General features: G+C 40.0%; 1 protein-coding gene and 1 long non-coding RNA gene across 8 annotated transcripts in view; one reads left to right on the top strand and one right to left on the bottom strand.

Annotated features, from left to right (window-relative positions):
* Nucleotides 1-1,444: 1,444 nt before the first annotated feature.
* Nucleotides 1,445-9,375, bottom strand: LOC136002003 (uncharacterized). Its single transcript, XR_010607875.1, has 4 exons — nt 9,116-9,375; nt 8,058-8,184; nt 5,479-5,542; nt 1,445-3,645 (listed from the first exon to the last, which is right to left on the bottom strand). It is a non-coding gene; the product is annotated as an uncharacterized LOC136002003 (long non-coding RNA).
* A 524-nt stretch (nt 9,376-9,899) lies between these two features.
* Nucleotides 9,900-20,368, top strand: part of ERBIN (erbb2 interacting protein) — a 118,051-nt gene continuing 107,582 nt past the window's right edge. For 6 of the 7 annotated variants that reach the window (XM_065657835.1, XM_065657837.1, XM_065657840.1 and 3 more), the window contains exon 1: nt 9,900-10,182. The gene's annotated coding sequence lies outside the window, so the exon portion shown is untranslated. Of the gene's footprint in view, nt 10,183-10,464; nt 10,607-20,368 lie in introns of those variants that run through there. The other variant, XM_065657834.1, reaches the window with a different exon arrangement.

The following is a 20,368-nucleotide window of genomic DNA, read 5'->3' as shown; positions in this document are numbered from 1 at the left end:
GTGGCAATACTGTCTACAGTAGACTGACTTCAATATGTCTTTCCATGATAAAATCCAGTCAGGCTTGTGCTAACATATATAGGTGAAAAGGGAATTACTGGTCATCTACTTTTTGTTCTCCTGCATTGGATTATGGTATTTTATTTGGCATGACAATAGAGCAGCAGAACAAATGCAACAAGCTCTCTGTGGCAGCCAGAGATAGATGGGGTCCTCATTTCAACAAGGTCTCGCTCCCTGAGAATTCCTGCGTACATTGCACTGTACGAGGCGAGTGTTTGTCACGAGAGTGCAGATGGTTCGTAAGTGCTTTCTGAAGCTCTGCCTTGGATTTCTGTGGGGCAAGGAGATGAAAAGGGCTTACAGGGCTGTGCCATGAGTCTCCAATGTTGTAATTATGGAGCTGAATTCAGGGGCAAATAGGAGCTTTCTTACCTTCCTAATCCCTCCAGGATATTCGCAGCTCATGAAGAGTATAAAGGCAGTAGCTCAGTAAAACATTACGTGTCTCATTTCATAAGCTTCAAATGAGTATATAGGCTTTACGTTATCTGAAAAGCTAGTACATACTAAGACTGCATCATGTGAAATTAAGGTGTTCCAATGTACGTAGATTTAGTGTACTTTTCTGACTCAGTGTAAACAAGCCCTTAGGTCATAGATCTAGAGTCAGGTGTACAACTCTATTAACAATCTCAACTCAGGCAACAAGCTTACTCATATGAAAAATATCTCTGCATTTGAAAAAGCAGATCCTTGTATTTTAAATCTCTGTGGCAGCAGCACTTCTTTTTAAATTACCTAACTTTGTGGGACATCATTTTTTGCAGACTTATGTGTGATTCACACAGCTTTCATGTCCATGCATTTTTATTGTCAATTTTTTCCTTAAAATTAAAGAGTAATTAAACTTATGCTACAGGTGTTTTACACTGTAAGGGCACATGCTTTTACTGAAATATTTCTGTATATATATGCCACATATATGATTTATATACATATATATCTCATTTATCATATTTCAGATTTAGGCTTTAACAGATTGATGTGTGTGTGTGTGTGTATCTATCTGTCTGTCTATCTATCTATCATCTATCTATCTATCTATCTATCTATCTATCTATCTATCTATCTATCTATCTATCTATCTATCTATCTATCTATCTCCAGAACTGTATTTATTAATGGCTGTATTGAAACATAAATACATGGCTGAAGTGCTGGCAAAATAGCGCATATAATAAAAATAGATATGTCATAGAAAATAACACAACCATACCCTGGCAACTTCCTGTTTCTTCAGAGTTAGCATAAGAAAATGCCTATGCAGATCTAAAATGCAGAACAGCCTGACAAGCACACTGTCATTTAGCATGTGACTGTCTTAAAAAAACAGTTTATGAATATTCATGTCTTTGAGAATTTTTGTCCCAAAGGCCTCTTGGTTGTACAGTAGCTTAGTTCAAGGTGGTTTCTGTTCAAGGTAAAGAAAAGAACTGAAAAACAGTACAAATGTTTCCCTCATTTAATAAAATACTGATACACTTAAATCAACAGGTTTTAGATGGAGGTGGCTGCTATTCATAAAGAATTATGCAAATCAGTAGAGGGGAGAAACCAAAGTTTGGAAATATTTTAAAATATGTCCTTCATAGCAGTATGACAGCCTGTTCATGAATCACTCATAAGAAGGTATTTGGTGTGCCATCAAACCTACTCTTTATCAAAAAGATACACATTTTTATCACCTGAATTTCTGCACTGATTTCTGCTAATTGAATATTTACTATGCTTCCTGTACTATAATATGAACATTACCTATCTAGATAACGTGGCTCATGAAAGACCACAATACAAATTACCCTGTATACAAACCATAGGAAAAAAAATCTCCAGAACAGCCCTGCAAGAAGCAGGCTCTATATTTGAATTGACCACCTAAATACCATCTAATAATGCAAAAAGGAAACCCTCACTGACAGTATGTTCATGTCTGTTACGTACTACTCAGTGCTGGCATATATACAGAAAATTGTAGATAATTACAGCATTCACTAACACACATTCTTGAAGAGTTCTTCCTAGAGCCCTTTTCCACCTCTTTTCAAACAACACTTCAGTATTAGACTCATGACCCAAAGCAAATTTCCCCTGCGCTAACAAACACCCATCAGAACCAAACCTTGCTGGTACAGCAAATACAAAATTCATGAATATTGACTGATCTTGGTGCCCAAAAGAACTATTAACCTCCATGGATCTTCTTCATACACTCTTAAAAATGTGATGTATTACACTAAACATATCACATATCCTCATGAGAATTACATGCATGGAACTAATCAACCATTATTCACTACAATGAACTCACACAAATAATTGATCAAGGATAAAACACAGCAAAGGATAGGACAATATGTCTTTCATAAAGAAAATATTCCATCTGTGGCACAGTCCAGGTCCTCACAGGAGACCTACAAGTCATGTTTAAAAAATAATCCTGGGAACTAAATTCTTAACAATGGATGAACAAATTGTGGACTCAGTAGTAACATTGTTTTTGAAGCTTACAGGTTCATCCCTGTGCGTTCATTTTAGCAACTGTTTCCTCTCCAGTGGTTTAATTGATTAAAATATTTTTTTGTACCAAGAACAATCATGTCCCACTTGTATTTAGTCACTTGTATTTAGTTTGGATTTTGCTACTTGGCAGGTCTGATTAATGGGTGCCAGTCAAGTCCAACTTTTTTTTCCTTTTCTCCAGTTCTATCAGTTCCTCTAATTAAAGACATCATGTTTTCTACAAACCTTGTCTCATTTGTATCACACAGTGTAATAGCCATGGCATCGTAACTGTACTCTCAAAGTACATAGAAGTGAGACGAACTTTTAATTGAAACATTTCTCCCCTACTTTTACAGCAAATGGAATTGCTATGGGAGGATGAGGGAAATAATACGATAAATTTTAACTTCAGCTAAGGACAGGCCACTATATGAAGGCTGGAAAGCAGTGCCTTAAGGACTTCATAATAGCAACTGTATTTTACTGTGAACATTTTTCCATGAATTGATAAGATTTCTGTGCCACCTGCATTTAGATTTAAGGGGATTTGTCTCAACAACAGGAAAGAACAAGGCTATTTTTTTCCTGGATGAAATATTTTCTGTGCAAAGTCAAAGGGGGGCTTTCTCGCTAAAGTTGTGTGTCTATTTGAACTCGTCATACACTGTTTAATCACAACACTTTGAAATATGTTAATGAAGATGTGTTGATGCTGTCATGATGCTCAGTTGTAAACTCTGCTATATTGCTAGTAGCAGATTTAATCAGAATCTATATATTTTGGTGGCCTTAGTTTAACAAAATAAAACATTTAAAAGATTTTATTTACAGAGATCATAATAAAAATTACAGCTCCAGATTAAAGTGCTCTTCTCAAAGCACTTGGTAAAGCCACTTGCTCTGTTGAGAGCTTTTGCTTGTTTGCAGGCACAGAAATGAGTTAATGTACAACTTTTTTATCGTTTTGGCCTGGAAAGTCAATATTTCCGTACTGATGTAGCATAGTACTCATATCTGTCATGTAAGGCTTGTACTGAAACATTCTCTTGAAGGAAGAAACCAGGAGATGAAACCTGTGAACTAAAACATTAAAAACATTACTTTAGTTTTATTGTTTGCAACTACCATGCCTTAGAACTTAGGACAGATATAGCTGAAAAAAATGTCTATTTTGGATTTTAAAAAGCCACTCTGAAACCATTCTTCCCAAAGGAAAATTAAAATGTCTATAATGATTTTCAGTTACGTTACTCATACAAGGGCAATCTTTTGTATTTTATTTGTTTGAAGAAGAAGAAGAGATAAAATACCTAAAAAAGGGGAACAGTTCTTAGCACTTAGAACTATGTCATATATCTTTGTTGGATGGGGTGAAGAAAGGGAAAAAATAACTAAAGAAAGAGAACTGAACACTTCATAAAGAAGAGACATAGGGAAGACAAACTGTTTCTTTTTTAAATACACTTAAAATGGAATTTCTTATATGATGAAAAAAAACCCTACAACCGTTTTAAGAGATTCTGAAAAAGTAATTATTTTCCCCAAACTAATCTTTTATCATGAATGCTATTTTGCAGATGGAGAACCATTGAAAGGATTGTTTTTTGAATTCTCCTAAAAAATGTTCCATGGTATCTTTTCTATGAATCAAAACACCTTTACTTAAGGTACAATATATTAGTGTAATAGGGCTAGAGACAGGACAGTTCATCTCATTGGACTGTCCAGATCTCCGTGCTTCAAAAGGATTTAACCTGTGATTCCAAACGTGGTAGCCCATAAGAAATTCAACCTTACATATAATTGAATTAACAATGAAGCTAGGAATTCACATATTGTTACTCTCTATTTTTATGTAACAACTGAAATTATTCAGAGAAAATAAATGACAAAGGAAAAGTGAGGAATTTGTTAGGTGTGCACATATACAACGTTTCTAGAAACTACTATGAGATTTATATTGTCAAAGTCAGCCTCTTTTAAGAAAAATTAATGTACAGAGTAGAGATAAGGAAGCAATAAAATGTAAAACAAATGCAATTCATCATGCAGTTAGAGAAATCTGGATTTATTTAGTAGTTAGCATGATGGGTATCATTATCATAAATGTGCCTGTATAGAATAATTCTGGAATTATATTTGTGACAGCATTTACAGTGTCTATTTAGACATCACCTATTCACCAACTTGTTACTCCGAAACACATTCTCATGGGTTTTCATCAGCTTAAAAAACCCACCATAATGAATTTTAAACAAACATGGCACAGAAATTCTTCTTTCCTACCAGTGGAGAAAGAGAGCACAGATAGTTTTCCTACAGGATGCAGCACCAATTACTGACTTTGTTAGAGCAACATAACTAGTATATAGCTTCTATAGAGTTACTATAGAGATGGCATAACTGATTTCTTACACAAAAGCTATTTGAGATCTGAAGAGAAATCCGTACAGTATTCTTTTAGGATTGCTTTTTGGACACAGATATCCTCTACAGCATTCATTGTTAGCTTTTTCAGATCCAAGAACCTTACCAAAGGCAGTCCAAATCAATCATTGGTGCATGGGCAAAATACTGAGCAAATAGCTTATTTTAGGCAACTTCATAGTTGTCTCATTCTGCCAAATTCATGTTTAACTCTGTCTGCAGTGCAGCCAGAAGCAGCTCTGCAGGAGCTTGCAAGCAAAAGACTGACAGTTACGAACCACAGACGTCTGTGTCCTCACACTGCACAGCTACATTTTCATTCTTTTCTGTTTGTTTTGACCAGAGCAAGATTTATGTGGGGGCATCAGCTGTCAAAACAGACTCTTAGGCTAAGAGGCTGCAGCATAGCTTAAAGTCAGTGTTAAGGAGACCGTCCACGAGCAAAGCAGTCCAAATCAGGAAAGAGTAAAGGTGCCTTAACATCACCTTTTTGTCTTTCCTCCTCCCTGTGAAACGCTTTGCCAAGTGTTCCTCAGTCAGAATTCAGGAGCTTGCCCATGGTAACCAAGGAAGGAATACAAACAAAAAGTCACAATAAAATGATTAAAAATAACTCTAAAACATTCCTAACCATTTCTGGAACACAGCATATACAAAACAGGTTGTGGTGGTACAAGGATTTTCTACTGGTACTTGCATAATACTCCAAAACTTAGTCACACAATACATTTACCTTCATCACCCTGTTTGACTTTACTATTTGAAAAATAATGCAGCCAAATACAGAGAAAACTTCTTTGTATGGTGTAAGACAATATTCAACCAGTGCAAATTTGGGATTGTATCAAAGTTAGACTGAACAGAGGTTGTTTATTTATCTTCTCTTTGAATATAGTAGAAAGGCATTATGCATTTAGGAAGTCATAACAACATACTTCTAAGACTTAATTGCCACGGAATTATACCAGTTTTGTGTTGATTTCACCAGCATAAATGTGGTATAATCCACCTGTGAATCAGATCAATTCAGAAAACGTTATAGTAAAACATTTTGAATGGACTGTGCAAATTTAAATTATGGAGTATCTAAAATAAACTTCAATATATACTTGTTAAAGAAAAGATTGCTTATTGTCTTTTTATGTCTTTCAGGCAGGTACTACTTCTAGTAATTACTATTTAGTATTTATATTGCAATGATGTCAAGAAGTCCCAGTCCAAATGAAGTTAAAATCCACTGTTTAAGTCACTACCTCAGCATTTAAAAAGCAGAAGTGCTTACCCCAGAGGCCTTTCAGTGTAGCTCTTAGAAAAGTGCAAACACACGAACATCAATGAACGACAGCAGTAGGAACAGGGAAAAGCCACAATAAAATCCTGTTACTCTGAAAAACTATGTATACATTGTTCAGACCATAGAACTCTTTAAAGGGACAAACATACAGGTGGCTGTTTCACCAACTGTTCTTTCAGCTTAGCTGCAAATTGTTGCGGTACTGACTAGTATTCCTGTTCAAATATAAAATTAGAAATTTGAATGAGAGGAGTCTGGGCTTGGTGTCTGCCGTGAAATCGTATATAAATAATTTGTTTAAACTTTCAGTGGGATCAGTTGCATAGTGTCACTTGAAAGACTCATTATGTAACTCTATATTTTGTACTTCGTGCACTTAATCTGTAATTATTTGGTAACTGGGATACCAACTCTGGGAATTAATGTTGCTGGGGACTCTGTTGAAACTGTAATCTAAATACAGTCTTGATATTTATAGCACTTTAAAATCCCTGGGATAATTCCTGGCATTTTCTTAATTTGTATAGATAGTTGCATCTTGCCTATGTAAAATGTCTTCAAGAGCTGTGGTCTAGCTAGCTAGAGTTTCAGCAGAATTTGGCTAGGCTTTTATTTTTGGTGGCTAAAACTGTACGTGAGATAGTATTTTACGTTGCAACTAATGTTACAGCTATGGTAGATTCACCATGGGAGCAACAGTTGCTATAAATTTCCCACACCCTCTATTATCCTGGTGCATTAATAAATGCATTAGGCAATTTGCAGTAAACATTGCCAAAGAATACTTTCATATTTAAAAACTTATAATTCATGCATTAAAGAGGTATCTTGAAGAGTTCATGGTGGAGGACATCAGTTACAGAGAGCCATTCATACTCATTATGATAAGGATACATTGCTGGCTATTAGACAGGAATGATCAATCGTTTGCATGAGATTAAAAAATTAGTAATTCTATTATAGCACCAACGTAGTGCACTATAGTGAGAAATTCTGAACCTGTTGTCACTGGGGGTGAAGTTCTCACACTTGGCCTCAGTCCAAAGCTGACTCATTTGAAGAAAATGGCTTATCTGAACAAGAAGCAATGGAAGTGATTTAGTGTTCTGGGAAACATATAAACATGTATAGTTTTACTTTTAAAAACCTCTGATGGTTATATTGAATTTGCTTTAATTATTTAAATCCAGACATAGATATGTCTTCCCAAAGAGGTCTGTATGCTCTGTAAAGACGGAGAGAGGGTTCGTAGGAAAGTAAAGAAACAATAAGTGAATATTATTACCCTAGTAGAAACGCCCGCTTCTTTCTATATCTGGACACAAATTGGATACTCGAACAATTCCCGTACACAGACAAGAAGTTTTAAATAAATAGCAGTGTTGTTAAACATAGTGGACTTCTGTAAATGTGATCAACTGTATGTTTTATTGCTAAAGATTAAACCTCCTTCATCCAAAGACCCATAAGAAACTGGATGAAGCAACTAATGATCCTGAACAGGAAATATCAATTGGAATTACCTTCAGGCATTGATGAGGTTTTAAAGGACTTTTCACATCTAGTTGTATGATAAAATCAGGGGCAGGTCAATACTAACCCGACATACTATTCTCCTTTGCTGTTCAATGGCTCTAGTAAAATGGCATTTTTTTAGCATTTTGTCCATTTCTCGGTAAACAGATTATCATAATAAACCACTATCCCTGTTTAGCTGATGGCAGTCCCAGTAGAGAAGCCAGAGATTAAATGGGCGTGAAAACAGTACTACCTCTGTCCTTAGACGTGCTCTCTGCAGTACACCATCGAGGAGCATAAGGTGAGCAGCATGTACAAATCCACCCTGCTGTCAGCTTCGTGTGCTGTTTTGTGGCAACACAGAACTCCAGGCTCCAGGACTGTTAAAATGGCATATTGCGTACACAATAGGTTATCAAATACCCATTTCGAGCAATCAAGGAAATTAAACAGAGAAACATTTCCATCGACGTACTGGTGAGGTCCAACAAACACCGATATTGAATTCGTGTGATCTCCAGTAAACCCACCGGCTGCTTTTCGAATGTATTTGTGCATCATGGTGTTACAGTTAACAGCATGTTCAGTAGCATCGTGTTGTACTCAGGGTGTTGAAATACTTGAAAATACAACTGTATTAGGAGTTTATGTGAAACAGTGTGGCTATAGATGTGACATTATGTGAACTGCTGTCGTGTGCATCAAAATAACACGTCCAGACATCATGTTTGGGTGGGGGTTGACAGTTGTTTTTTCCCCCAAATGTGTTTGTTTGCTCAGATTCTGGTAGCCGAAAGTTAGGGAGTGAAGGGACAAAGGAGGAGCAGCTGCCGGGACGGCCATGAACTAAACCAGTGAACGCCTGATCTGTGATCAGCTGTTTCGGCGATTTCGATATAACATGTGCAATTACTAAATTAGGAAGCTGAGCTGCTTACGCCCGAGGAAACTTTTATCATTCGGGGTTGAATTTGTCTGGGCCGCTGACGCGCCCCTGAGAAAGACAAGCTACGCCAAAACCGCGAAGGCAACCCAGAGACCCCCGCACCCCAGCGCCGAGGTCTCTCGGTCCCCCGTGGTTACCGGGCCAGGAAGGGGCCCGCAGGCACCCGCCGCCGCCCGGGCCGGCGGACACGCCCCACCCCAGCCCCGGGTGCGGGCCGCACGTCGGGCAGAGGCGGTGGGGCCCGCCCCACCGCCCCACCGCCCCACCGCCCCGGGACGGATGCCCTTCGCAGGCTGCCCGTCCCCGCCCGCACCCCTCGGCCCCCCGGGCCGCCCGGCCCCTCCGCCCGCGCCCCCAGCCCCCACCTCGCCCCACTCCTCCACGGCCCGCTCCCGCCCCCCGCCGGGCGCCATTGGCTGCGGCGGCCCGTCCCTCACGACGTCTCTGGCTCACGATTGGCTGTGCCGCGGCCTCCCGCGCTCAGCCCCACGCCGGTGAGAGGGGGAGGGGAGGCCAGTGGGGCCCGGCGGTGGCGCCGCCGCCCGTCCCCTCCCCCCGCCCGTCGCGGCCAGTGGGGGCGCGAGCGCCGCGCCTGCCCGCTCCTGGGGCGGCCGCCTCCGCCAGGCCCCGGCCCGGCTGCCGCTCCGCCCCGCCGCTGCGGTGCCTCCCCCGGCCTGGGCGGCGGCGCCGGCAGCCGCAGGGGCGCGGCAGCCTCCCCCCTCCCCGGGCCACCCCGTTCCTGGTCGTGTGTTCACCCCGGGGCATTCCCCTTGCCCACAGCTCCCGCTGCCGAGGCCGGGGAGCGGGGCGGGAGGCTGGAGCGGCGGGAGAAGGGGGAAGTGTGCGAAAGGAGGCGGGGAGACAGGGCGGCGGCGGCGGGCGGGCAGGTGAGGCAGGCGACCGTCCCGCTCTCCTGCCCGCGGCGGCGGCGGCGGGGCGGCGGCGGGGGGAGGCGTGGGGGGCGGCGGCCGCGCTCGGGCAGCGGGGCCCAGGGTGAGGAGCGGGGGGCGGAGAAGCGGCGCCCAGAGCGCCGGGCGGGCGAGGGGCGGCGGCGGCGGGCCGGGCCGCGCTGCCGGGGCCGGCTGGGTGGCGGGGGGCGCTGCGGTCTCGCTGCCGGGCGGTCGCAGCGCCGGGCGGGGCCGGCGCGGCTCGGGGCCGCCCGCGGGGCAGACCCCGGCGCCGCCGCCGGCAGGGACCGGGAGGAGCCCGGCCGCGCTGCCGCCCTGCCCCCCTGCACACGCACGTCGCACGCTGCGCGAACGCCCCCGCCCTCGTCGAAGCTGTTGCATCTTGCCCCGCGCCCCCCCCCGACACTCTTCTTTTCTCCTCTGCCCCCTTAACGACAAGAAATCTGGATCGGATTTAATATATTTCCTTGGGGTCGGAAGAAACTCGTGCCTGCTGGATCTCGTTTAGGTGCCCGACAGACAAGGTAAATTAAATGGAGAAGGCGTGGGGAGCAGCAGCAGCAACAGAAAAATCCTTCCTCTGCTGAAGGGGGTGGGGAAAAAGGAAGGAGTTCACGCTTCATTTTGATATCCTGTTTTTGGCCTTTATTTTTCTGCGTTTTCCGCCTCGCACAGTTTAGTTGTCCTTTGTGTTTTTCCCTCTCTCGTCGAAATGCTGTTTGTATGAACGTAGTTGCTGGTTTCATGGAGGCTGAGAAAGGAGTCTGGGGAGACTGAAAGTTTTTTAAGCTCCTCAGACACAGAAGTTTCTTTGTTCGGTCGGAGAAGGTATTGAACTGAAACTGCTCGACTCCGTGATTCTGCTGCTTCAGCTCCTTTCCTTCCAAAAAGATTGCAAACCCTGCGAATATAATTAACTTCTCGGGAAATAAGAAAACTCTAAAGGAGGTAATATCTTTTATTTAATCGAAAGATCTTGAGGCTTGGCGGCCCATGTGTCTGCCATTTCCTGTTTGTCTGTCACCTTGTTTTCTGGGATATAGGTTAGTATCCGGCCTGTCTTCTTCAAGATAGCTGTTAAATTTCTTCATAAAAGTGTGTCCTCGTAGTCCTCTGTAAATGCTGTCGCAGTTTTTCCTCTCGACTGCTGCCGCTACCTCTTTTCCTCCCCTCCGCCCCCTCTGTCCTCAAGATGACGAGTTGGACTGCATATTTTTCAGCTTGCCTGTGAAAGAGGTCTGTCTTGAATTTTGATCCTTGCACAAGTTTATCTTAAGAACGTCAATTAAAAAAAGGTAGCTAGTGGTCTGACTTCTTAAAAGTATATGCAGTTCAACCTCCATGTTAATGTAGCCTTGTTTGGTTTTGGCAACCACTTTCGCCTTTATAATTTTTGTGAAGAGTCCTGTTTGAAGGACTGTTGGAGGGGAAACTAAATGCGAAGTTTTGCTGTAAGATTTTGAACTGCTGGTGCTTCTTAAGTTATGCCAGCTAACTTAGTTGTGTGTAGCGAAAGCAATATTGCTCACCCGCAGACTCATTTCACATGCCTCAAAGAGGCAATTATTGGTTAGTTCTTTCGTGAAGGCAAGGAATTTCTTGTATTGTGAATGTTCAAAATGGGCTAGAAGCCACATCTCTGTGCTAGCTTATTTAAATTTTTATTCCTCTTTGTCACACTCAAAAGCAGCATGTTGGTCAGATAGGATGTCTGGGCTTCAGTCTCTCCAGCGTCTGAGATGTGTTGGTATTTGAGAGGTTTGAACAAAGTGGTTTTTTATGTAGCTCTTTAACAGTATTGAGTAATGTAGTGTTTGAGAAAAAAGCTATTAATCCAACTCCACCTGTTTTATATACCGTGCAGAAAAATATTAACATTTGACTGACCTAAAGTGGCTTCTGTGGTTGATAACAAGTAAGTTATTTGGCTCCCAGTTTATAGACTTACCTTTCCAGGCAATGGTAAGGGTTATTCTTAAGTGTCAGAAAGGGCTGAACAAAATAAATGACAGTGAACTTCAGTTTCCTTATATGGCTGATGTTTGGCAGAAAAGCAATGAAGTCTAAATAGAGTAATGCTTTTACAAGGAGCAATCACTTTCCAAAGCAGTGTTTCAGTCCCAATAATGACTTGAAATTCTTGGGGAGGCGGGGGGTGGGTGTGGGGGAATTGTTGCAATGCATGACAAATTTAGTTGTAAACCAGTGTGTTGGTAATGGATGCAATTTTGTTTCTTTTCAGAGCTCTTGTGTTTCTCATGATGCACTTGATATTTTTCAATGCCATGCAGAATAATAGATCCTTGTAGTGGAGCCACAAGTTTTTACGCTGCTGTTTCGTCACCATGGTGGCTATGGATAAAGCCCTTTTTAATGGTCAAAGTGTAAATCAGTACTGCTTGCACCTAATGGTTGTATCATAGAATTCCATTCATGACAGCAACATAGTTTAGGAGTGCTGAGGGAGTGAATCCTTTCTCAAGATCAAGCATCTCAACTGAAAATCAGTCTGATATTGATATATTATGAATAAAATTATTTAAGTATACACATAGTAGCTCATATTGCTTGAAACAACACTTTCGTAGGCACGTGTCAATGGCTTGGGGAAACATTGTTTTGACCTGGGTGTTCCTTGCTCATTAATTAAATTAAGCTCAAGTAAACATCAGGAATTTTGGGCAGGAATGCTTGCAATCAAAGAGCTAGAAGTTACAGTATATGGCATACTATGGAATATGATTACTGTTAGGATGATTGTCATATTAAAATATGAATAGTTTTGTCTTATAAGTTGCCCAGTAGATTATGTTTGGTATAAATGTGGTGCTTTATAGGGTATCCATATGTATAGCACATTAATATAGAGTTGATGAGGGTGCTCCATGGAGAAAGTACTGTTGATTGAAAGTTGCATGATGATTTAAGCTGGTGCTATAAGAAAACAGTGTTATGATTTGTCCTCAGTGAAATATGTTCAGAGTCTGTAGTCCCAGGCATAAAGAGCCATGCTTGGAACATCAAAGCTAAGGAAAGGCTTGCACATATGTAGCATACATTAGTAGTAGGTTCTAGAAATAGAAGAGGATGGAGCAAATTCCTCAACTCAGCTTTCCTGTAGGGGTGCAATGAATCACTGGCTGTCTGCTTTGTTTTCTTGTTTTGTTTTTGTCCTTCCTGCCCCCAAGCAAAAAGGAAAATCTTCTAGGGAAAATGTTCCATACAGATCAAATGGTTGGTATGTTACCTCTTCAGCAGATTCTCCCTGTGGAATAACCTGATCTGCTGAAGGAAGGTCTGACATTTACTCCACATAGAGGAATTAAAAATCTAATGTTTTTGAATAACTAGTTGAGTTGACGGAAAAGCTTCTTTGACAGATAGGAAAATAGTAGACTGTATTCCTATGTGAACATGCAAATGTTGATGATGACAGTTGATATAAATAGTTAAATGTGACTTATCTGGAAAATGAGGATTTAGAAACATTGCTCTTCTACCTGGTCAACTCTTGAGTAAGTAGAACAATGTCATACGCACTGTTCACATCAGAATGAAAACATTGAAGGTAATATGTTTATCAGTTTGTGTAGTAAATAGACTGAAGATAATGCTCCCCCTGCCCCATGTTTAGAACATGCAATGTTTGTGGTAACCTTTTACGTGGCTAGCCTAGTGTCTTTGGAACATCTGTGAAGTCCAATGCACTCTTCTGGGGTGTAGGTTACATCTTCTACAGCTTCTGAATTTTAACTGATTTTTGGGAGTTTTGCTTAGTGATTTGAATGCATAGGGAATATCTTTTTGTTAGTGTTGTGGGTAACTTGTGACCAGTTTTGTGGCTTCTTGCACAGCAGACTCTGGTCCACTTCTGGACCAGAAGTATTTTTTCCGGTGGGGTGGGTGCCTGTCAAAGTTTCAAACGTGGATTTCCTGCAGTCCTTATAGTTCTCTTTGTCTCTTGGGGAGCAGTTGCAGTGTGCCACTGCAGTTTCCAGCTGTGAAGGTGGCATGCAGAGCCCACTGTATCAGCACAGCTGGCATGCTTTCTCCTGCTGAGTAGACATGGGTAAAATTGGTGTACTTTAGTAATAATTAATGGTTAAGCAATTCTATTGAGTTGGACAGGTGATAGAGAAACTTGGCTGCTCTAATGACAAGATAGGCATGGGTTTTTTTTGAAGGATTTTGTGTTGTAAAAAGATTACTTTATTGAAATATAACCTCTTTTTCTAATTAAGAATACAATGTTCGTGTGTTGTGAGTAAAATCTTATAAATGTTAAGATTTGGAGGTAAGGATGCCGATTTAGGAGAGATTTATAAATTTCATAGTCTACCTAAGAAAAATGGAAAAAGTGAATATTGCTATGCTGGAATTGGTAGTATTTATATTATATAGTAATCTCGGGATAATTCTGCTGCTGCTTTTGCTCTCCTGCCTTAGTTACCAGTTCTTTTTAAGATACTTGTTTCTCTGATGCTTGTGTTTCAATCTGGATATTCGGCTTGTTACTCTGTTTAGTTTCACCTGTTCTTCCCCTGAAGGTGATACAGAAGCATGATGTATCAACACTAAATTGCACGTTCCACCTTTAAAAATACATTGTGACTACGCATAATTGAGAAATGAAGCTAAACAAACCTCTTCCTTTGGTTGACATGAAGCCAAACTGAAGTGTACCTACCTTGGGAACATCACCATTGTGACTAGCTTCCCTAGGGTAGTTTAAATTCAAAAGTAGTTTAGTTCTTTCTGTATCTGTAACTAATTTGTAGATACTTGATACTAAGTTATCATTATACGTAAGAACAAAGAGTGATGGTTAAGCAGAGTCTGAGAACAACGTGAGTGATCTTGGCTGCTGGTGCTGTCCTGGAAGTTGAAATAATGTCAGAAGCCTTTGGAGCTTCTTTCGCTTGAATGCTCAGTCTTGTTAGATAAGATAGCATGTACTCTCCCCCCCTATTTATTCACTTCAGTAGATAATGAATGAGGTGCCATACGCTTCTGTCCTGTTTTCTGTCATGGCCAAGAAAACTTTAGGTAACAAGTCTTTTACACAAATTTGATTATGAAAGGTGGGGGAATACTTTGGCCTTTCTCCGTTCTATATCTATCCAGATAAGGCTAAACCTTAAAGTTTACCTATGTTGGTAAGGACAACTTCTGTTCCTGTAAGAGCAAAACTACCAGAAAGGAGGTGATTCCAAAATACACTTTTTTTTTCATATTTTTCAGTTTTTAAATATCCAATATTATACACTCCTGTATCTTTTGTATATAGAACTATGGTATCTCAAACTCATTTCATGCTTTTGTATAATTGAATTCTGCAAGCAAAAGGCTATTTTATATATGCAACATAAAACAACTGCTAAAAGGAAACAAGCTTTAAAATTCTCTTATTTAGATGCACATTGTGAGAATAATAACTGGAAAAAACTGTAGATCAGTATCTTCAGTGTGATCAGTTTGGAATTCACTGAGTGCATGAGCTCTCTTTCCAAACAAAAAGGTCTTCTAAGCACACTGAATTCTGCATGTTTGTATAGTTCAATATGTACAGTGCTGTGCTTCATGTCTGGTAGACCCCATCATGAAGTTGGCGGAGTGGAATGAACAGAGATACATAGATATGGTCCAAGTAGTAAATGGTCCGACTATTCTGGACTATTACACACTTTCAGTGGGAGAGGCTGTAGCTGTTTGAATAGAATTTCCTTTCTGGGAGCAAACAGGTAGGAAAGAAAGTTACAAATACTTGAAATGAAACAGTTATAATTTAACTCTTAATTTGGAATGGGCAGTATCTCCCTTTGAAGTGGCCAGGGCCTTACTCTCCTTGGTGGGGAAAGCACCAGTGTTAATAACTAAATTCCAAATATTGGAAGTTCTTTTAGTATGTTAAAGGTAGCTGCAGAATGGACAGTCTTGGTGTCTGAAGTACTGTGCTTTGAGTTTTGCTGCTGCCTTTGGAACCTTCTCACCAGTTTTCAAGTCTAGTTGGCATGAGAAGTTCCTGTAGCATCTGCATAGTGGGCTTCATCTTCCCAGACAGTTCTGGAAGAAAAGTTTCATGTGCTTCCTTAGTCCTCTGTCCCATAAGGTGGGGTCTAGCTTTAGTTTAGTTGCAGAAATTATTTCTTCAGTATTCCTTGCCCTCCTTGTCCTTGGAGTTTTTCAGTATATATCTTCCAAAACTTCCACGCCCCCTGAGGAGCAGGCATGGATGCCTTGAGCTACATCAATACATCTGAGCAAACATCTGAAATGCCATGCCAGATGCCTGTCAATGTCAGTCACAGGTTCAGTCATCCAAAACTACTATGAATGTCATCTTAACTGTTTGGATAGCAGAAAGTGTTTCCAGGTTTGTCTGGAAGACTTCTGGTGGGCTGCTAAGAAACTTTTTGAGGACTGCTGCTTTTTCCCTCACTTGTGACTGCAATCATCCTGGCACTATTCTCCCTGAGGGGAGAAATGATAGTTTAGAACAGGGATGTCAAACTCATTTTCACCGGGGGCCACATCAGCCTTGAAGTTCCCTTCAAAGGGCTGAATGTAATTTTAGGACTGTATAAATGTAGGAGTAGTTACATAAATGTAACTGGTTTAGAAGATCAACCCAATTGTCAGCAATTAGATCAGATTACTGCAGGTCTTCTGTCTTTACTTACAGATTACCCTGAAGATAGGATGGAGGTTTATATTTGAAACTGGATATCAGAGAACTCTTAAGTAATGATACTAACACAGATTTTATATGTATGTGTGTATATATATATATATATATTTTTTTTTTTCCTCTGTGGAAATGTTATGCTTAATAATCTGTACGTGCTTATGCATGCCTGTCCTTAAAACAGACAAAAAAAGCTCGGTTGCAGAAGTATTTACAAGGTTGAGGCCTGTATTTTCAGTAAACGTAAACTGAAAAGTGTGGCAATACGTATAGCAATCTAAAAGTTTTGTGACTTACATGCTCTGTACATACTTTTCATGCTCATGCTATGGAGTATAAAATGCAGATCTTGAATTCACTTAGTTTCCACTTTGGCGTATGAGGCAGGTATACCTGAAGGAGGAGATGAACATGCAGACAGCTGTTGATGTGCACTGATATCCCATGGCTGGTACGTTTGCTTGCTGTGGCAAATTAGTCTGTGGTGACCTGGAATGTCAGCTTGGTAGCTCCTTTTAGGAAAACATACTCATTTTGGGTTACTTCTGGTCAGATAATCATATGTGATGTTAACCCTGGAGCTGCGGGTCGTTTAATTTCTGAGGTGCCCTGTATTTTGGGGGGGGTTGGCAGTAAAGTTTATCACTGAGGGAGAAAATTCCAAAGTTCGTGTCTTTCTGATTCATAGCTATCCAGCCCTTATACCATTTATTTCAATTGTACTCTAGTAAACTTATACAGGGTGATTTATTCTAAGTAAATAATTCTTTAGTCAGTCTCCTTCTGGGAGGAATTACAGGCAAAGGGATTAGAGTGTAGAATTCTAGAAAACAGTATTTGGAAGAAACCTGAAATTTTCCTTTAAGGTCACTTTTGTAGGTTCGTATATGGATATTGAGAAACTATTAAGAACAACTGAACAATTAAGTTAGAGACCCAACTCTAAGTAGAAAGAGGAGAAAAAGATAGTTAAATCTGTGCTTTTCCATCTGTTCTGATTTTGGCAAGCCATCTGCCTCTGATTTTGATGGGTAAGATCAGAAATGTTGATCTGGGGGAAGGGGAAACTACCAGAGCTTTACTATTTTACTGTACTACTGTTTAACTATAATGTATCTTATTTGTGTCTTTTATTTTAGGAGACTTTTTTTCCTGAGCAGTGTGTTGTAGGGGAGGGAGCTCTCTGTGGCTATTAGAAAATCCTGTTCTTCCAGTGCATTATTCTTAATCGAGACGTTAATTCTTTTGGTCCAGTACAAAAGATTTCATCTAAATAAATGAAAATATAAACAACACAAGTAGTAGAAAAGCAAGATAGACTTAAAATAAATTTTAATAGGCTTGGATGAGAATAATTTACTCTCCTGCTTATTTTGTCTTGCTTTACTGAAGCAAAGCAGAGGAAATGCTGAGGATCATGGCATTCCTGTGTGCTCTTTGCAATGCTGCTCTTCCTAGAGAAAAATGGTGGAGCAGGCAAATATTTCTGCAGGATTTTCCTGTGGGAAATCTATGGGAGCTGTGGGAGAGGTATTGTCAAGACTTCAAATGTCCCGTAGTCTTTCATGACATTAGTATTACTGAATTTGTTTTGCAGCAGCAGCCTGTGACACTTTAAGGAGAAGATTGTGGCCCTGTCGATGGAGCAGGTTAAAATAAAGTCTTATGAGATGGGAGATAAACATGTCTCTAATCAATACTTTTTTCTCATCCTCTTTCTTGCTTCTCCTTCTACATAAACCAACTGATCAAGAACCAACAAATAATTCCTTAAACTTCTAAAAAAGTTCTCACTTTCTCCCCCTGCCCCCAGATGGAGGGAGTCCCTGCCTATTTCCACTGAATTAAAATATTTCCTCACTTTAGATCCATAGGTCACCCATAATTCCATTTGTGTTAAATTTTGACAAAGTTTTAAACTTCAACTTCAGAAATAACTACAGAGGAATAACTTTCACTCAAAATTGAAATGTTACTCATTTTCCCAAAACTTGTATTAACTTGTTTTTAGTATTTGAAAAGTCTGAAGGAAAGTATGCACAATTTCAATTATTTGAAATCGCAGTTAAGAAATCATCTGAAATTCCTATATTGTGCTACTCAATTCAGTTTTCCTACTTTGAGAAGAGACTGACATTAATAGCAAATCATCATGGCAATGTTCCACCTTTCACTTCAATAGTGTCGAAGGGGTATCGTACCTCTTTTTTTCTCCTGCTAGAAAGCACAGGATGTCAGAAGTTAAGTAACATTTTAAGCTGAGTTATTATTAAATCAACTTTGAGTTCAGTTTTGAGGCTATAGTTTGCACTGTGATGAGAAGGAAAAATCTTACTTCTCCTTAAACCTCCTGTCGGGTGAAAAACTTGGTTTAGACGTTAGATAGTGAATTATTATCTATGTTGATAACAGCACTTAAAGAGAAATGGTACTTCAGTAAAATTATCTAATTTCAAAGTAATTTTTTTTTTTTTTTTTTTTTTTAATTTATTGTAAAGCAGTAAGCTATCATTCTTCCCTGTCCAAAGAGGCAGAAAATGCTTTGGAAACAATTCAAGAATACACTTCTGTTAATTTTGTTACAACAGTTGCTTGTCTGATCTCCAAAATGCCTCAGGTAGTAAGGTAAAAACAACAGCTCTATTTTTTTCTTTAATCGTCATCTGTTCATTTAGAGGAAAACAACACTAAATAAAGAGAAATGTAATTTAGTTCAAAAAGCATTAGCTTAAATGCTTCATTACTGTGTTGGGAGTGAAAAGAGATTATGAGTTGGCAAAAATCAAATACACATTGTGAGAGCAAAGCTGAGTAAATAAAGGACAAGAATAAAGGTGCTTAACCAAATGGGAGATGTGAGGAGTGTTGTAGTTAGGACCACAGTTAGTGCAAAGAGGAGTGATTCTTGTGCACCACAATTGTGAGCAATCAATTGGAATGGATCAGGATGTATGTATCAATTGTAAAATGAATATAGAAGAAAAAAATAGACAGAAGTACGGTTCAGGGATTCCTTTATTTGCCCAGGACAGTAACTCTTAAAACTGCTGAGAATAACGTTGAGCTAATATGTGTCATAATTATTGTATAAACTAGAGGGAGAAGATGCTTAGAATTGGGAAAATACTGGAGGTTTTCGAACTTTTGCTCTTTGTAGAAATAGTGGCTGCTCCTTATCATAGCAGTGAAAAAGGTGTGTTAAAGTAAAATTCTTTTTAAGCTGCATTGTAAATAAAAGCTTACTGGTTTTAGTACTGCATTTTATACTAAGCAAATGTAAAAGCGAAAACCAAAACTAAACTGGCTTATTGGGGTGGCTGACACTTACAAGACAGAGACGGAAGTGTTCTTTAACGGACAAGTATTCTAAAGTGGAAGTCCAATTGTATATACTATTTCTTTAAGTAGTGACTTTCATTAGGGCACTGCATAGTATTTTAAGTGTCAGGACACATCCTTATGTGTGTTTTTGGTAAGATATAGTTTTTTGAAATCTAACAGTCCCAAAATAGGGAATCAATATACATACTCATGTGCAGTCTTTTTTTTTTGAGCTCTGGTCTGTGAATGTGTTTCCACTTGTGTTCCTGTCACCACAGGCTGAATTGTGTAACCTGTTTAGGTTCTGGTCAGTTTATCCATCTTATTAGGTAGAGGGTTTTGAGTGTGGTATTCCACCTCTGCTTGTATGTGCAGCGTTCGCTTGCTTTGTATCTGAAAGTGTCATATTGTTTTGGGCGTTCTGTGTTCTTCTGACCTCTGATCCATCCTAGTTTTAGCTAGGAATTCTGGCAATTACTTTTTTGGAGGGGAGTGCATGTAAAGCAGGGCATCAGAGGCTGTTTTGTTTTAATATATGAACCAGACAATTTAGAAAGCAAAATTAAGTAACTATGAATCTCCGATAAGAAATAGGTTGGGTTTGGTTTTGTTTTTGTTTTTCCCTCCCTTTCTGCTTTCATTTATACTGAACTGTTGCATGTTGCATATTGCCTGAATTTGTCTGCAGGCAATTAGATGGAAAG

This window comes from Caloenas nicobarica, chromosome Z, assembly GCF_036013445.1.
Source record: "Caloenas nicobarica isolate bCalNic1 chromosome Z, bCalNic1.hap1, whole genome shotgun sequence".
In the NCBI taxonomy this organism is placed as follows: Eukaryota; Metazoa; Chordata; class Aves; order Columbiformes; family Columbidae; genus Caloenas; species Caloenas nicobarica.
The sequence above is the reverse complement of the archived record's forward strand: the minus strand, read 5'-3'. Positions and strand labels throughout refer to the sequence as shown.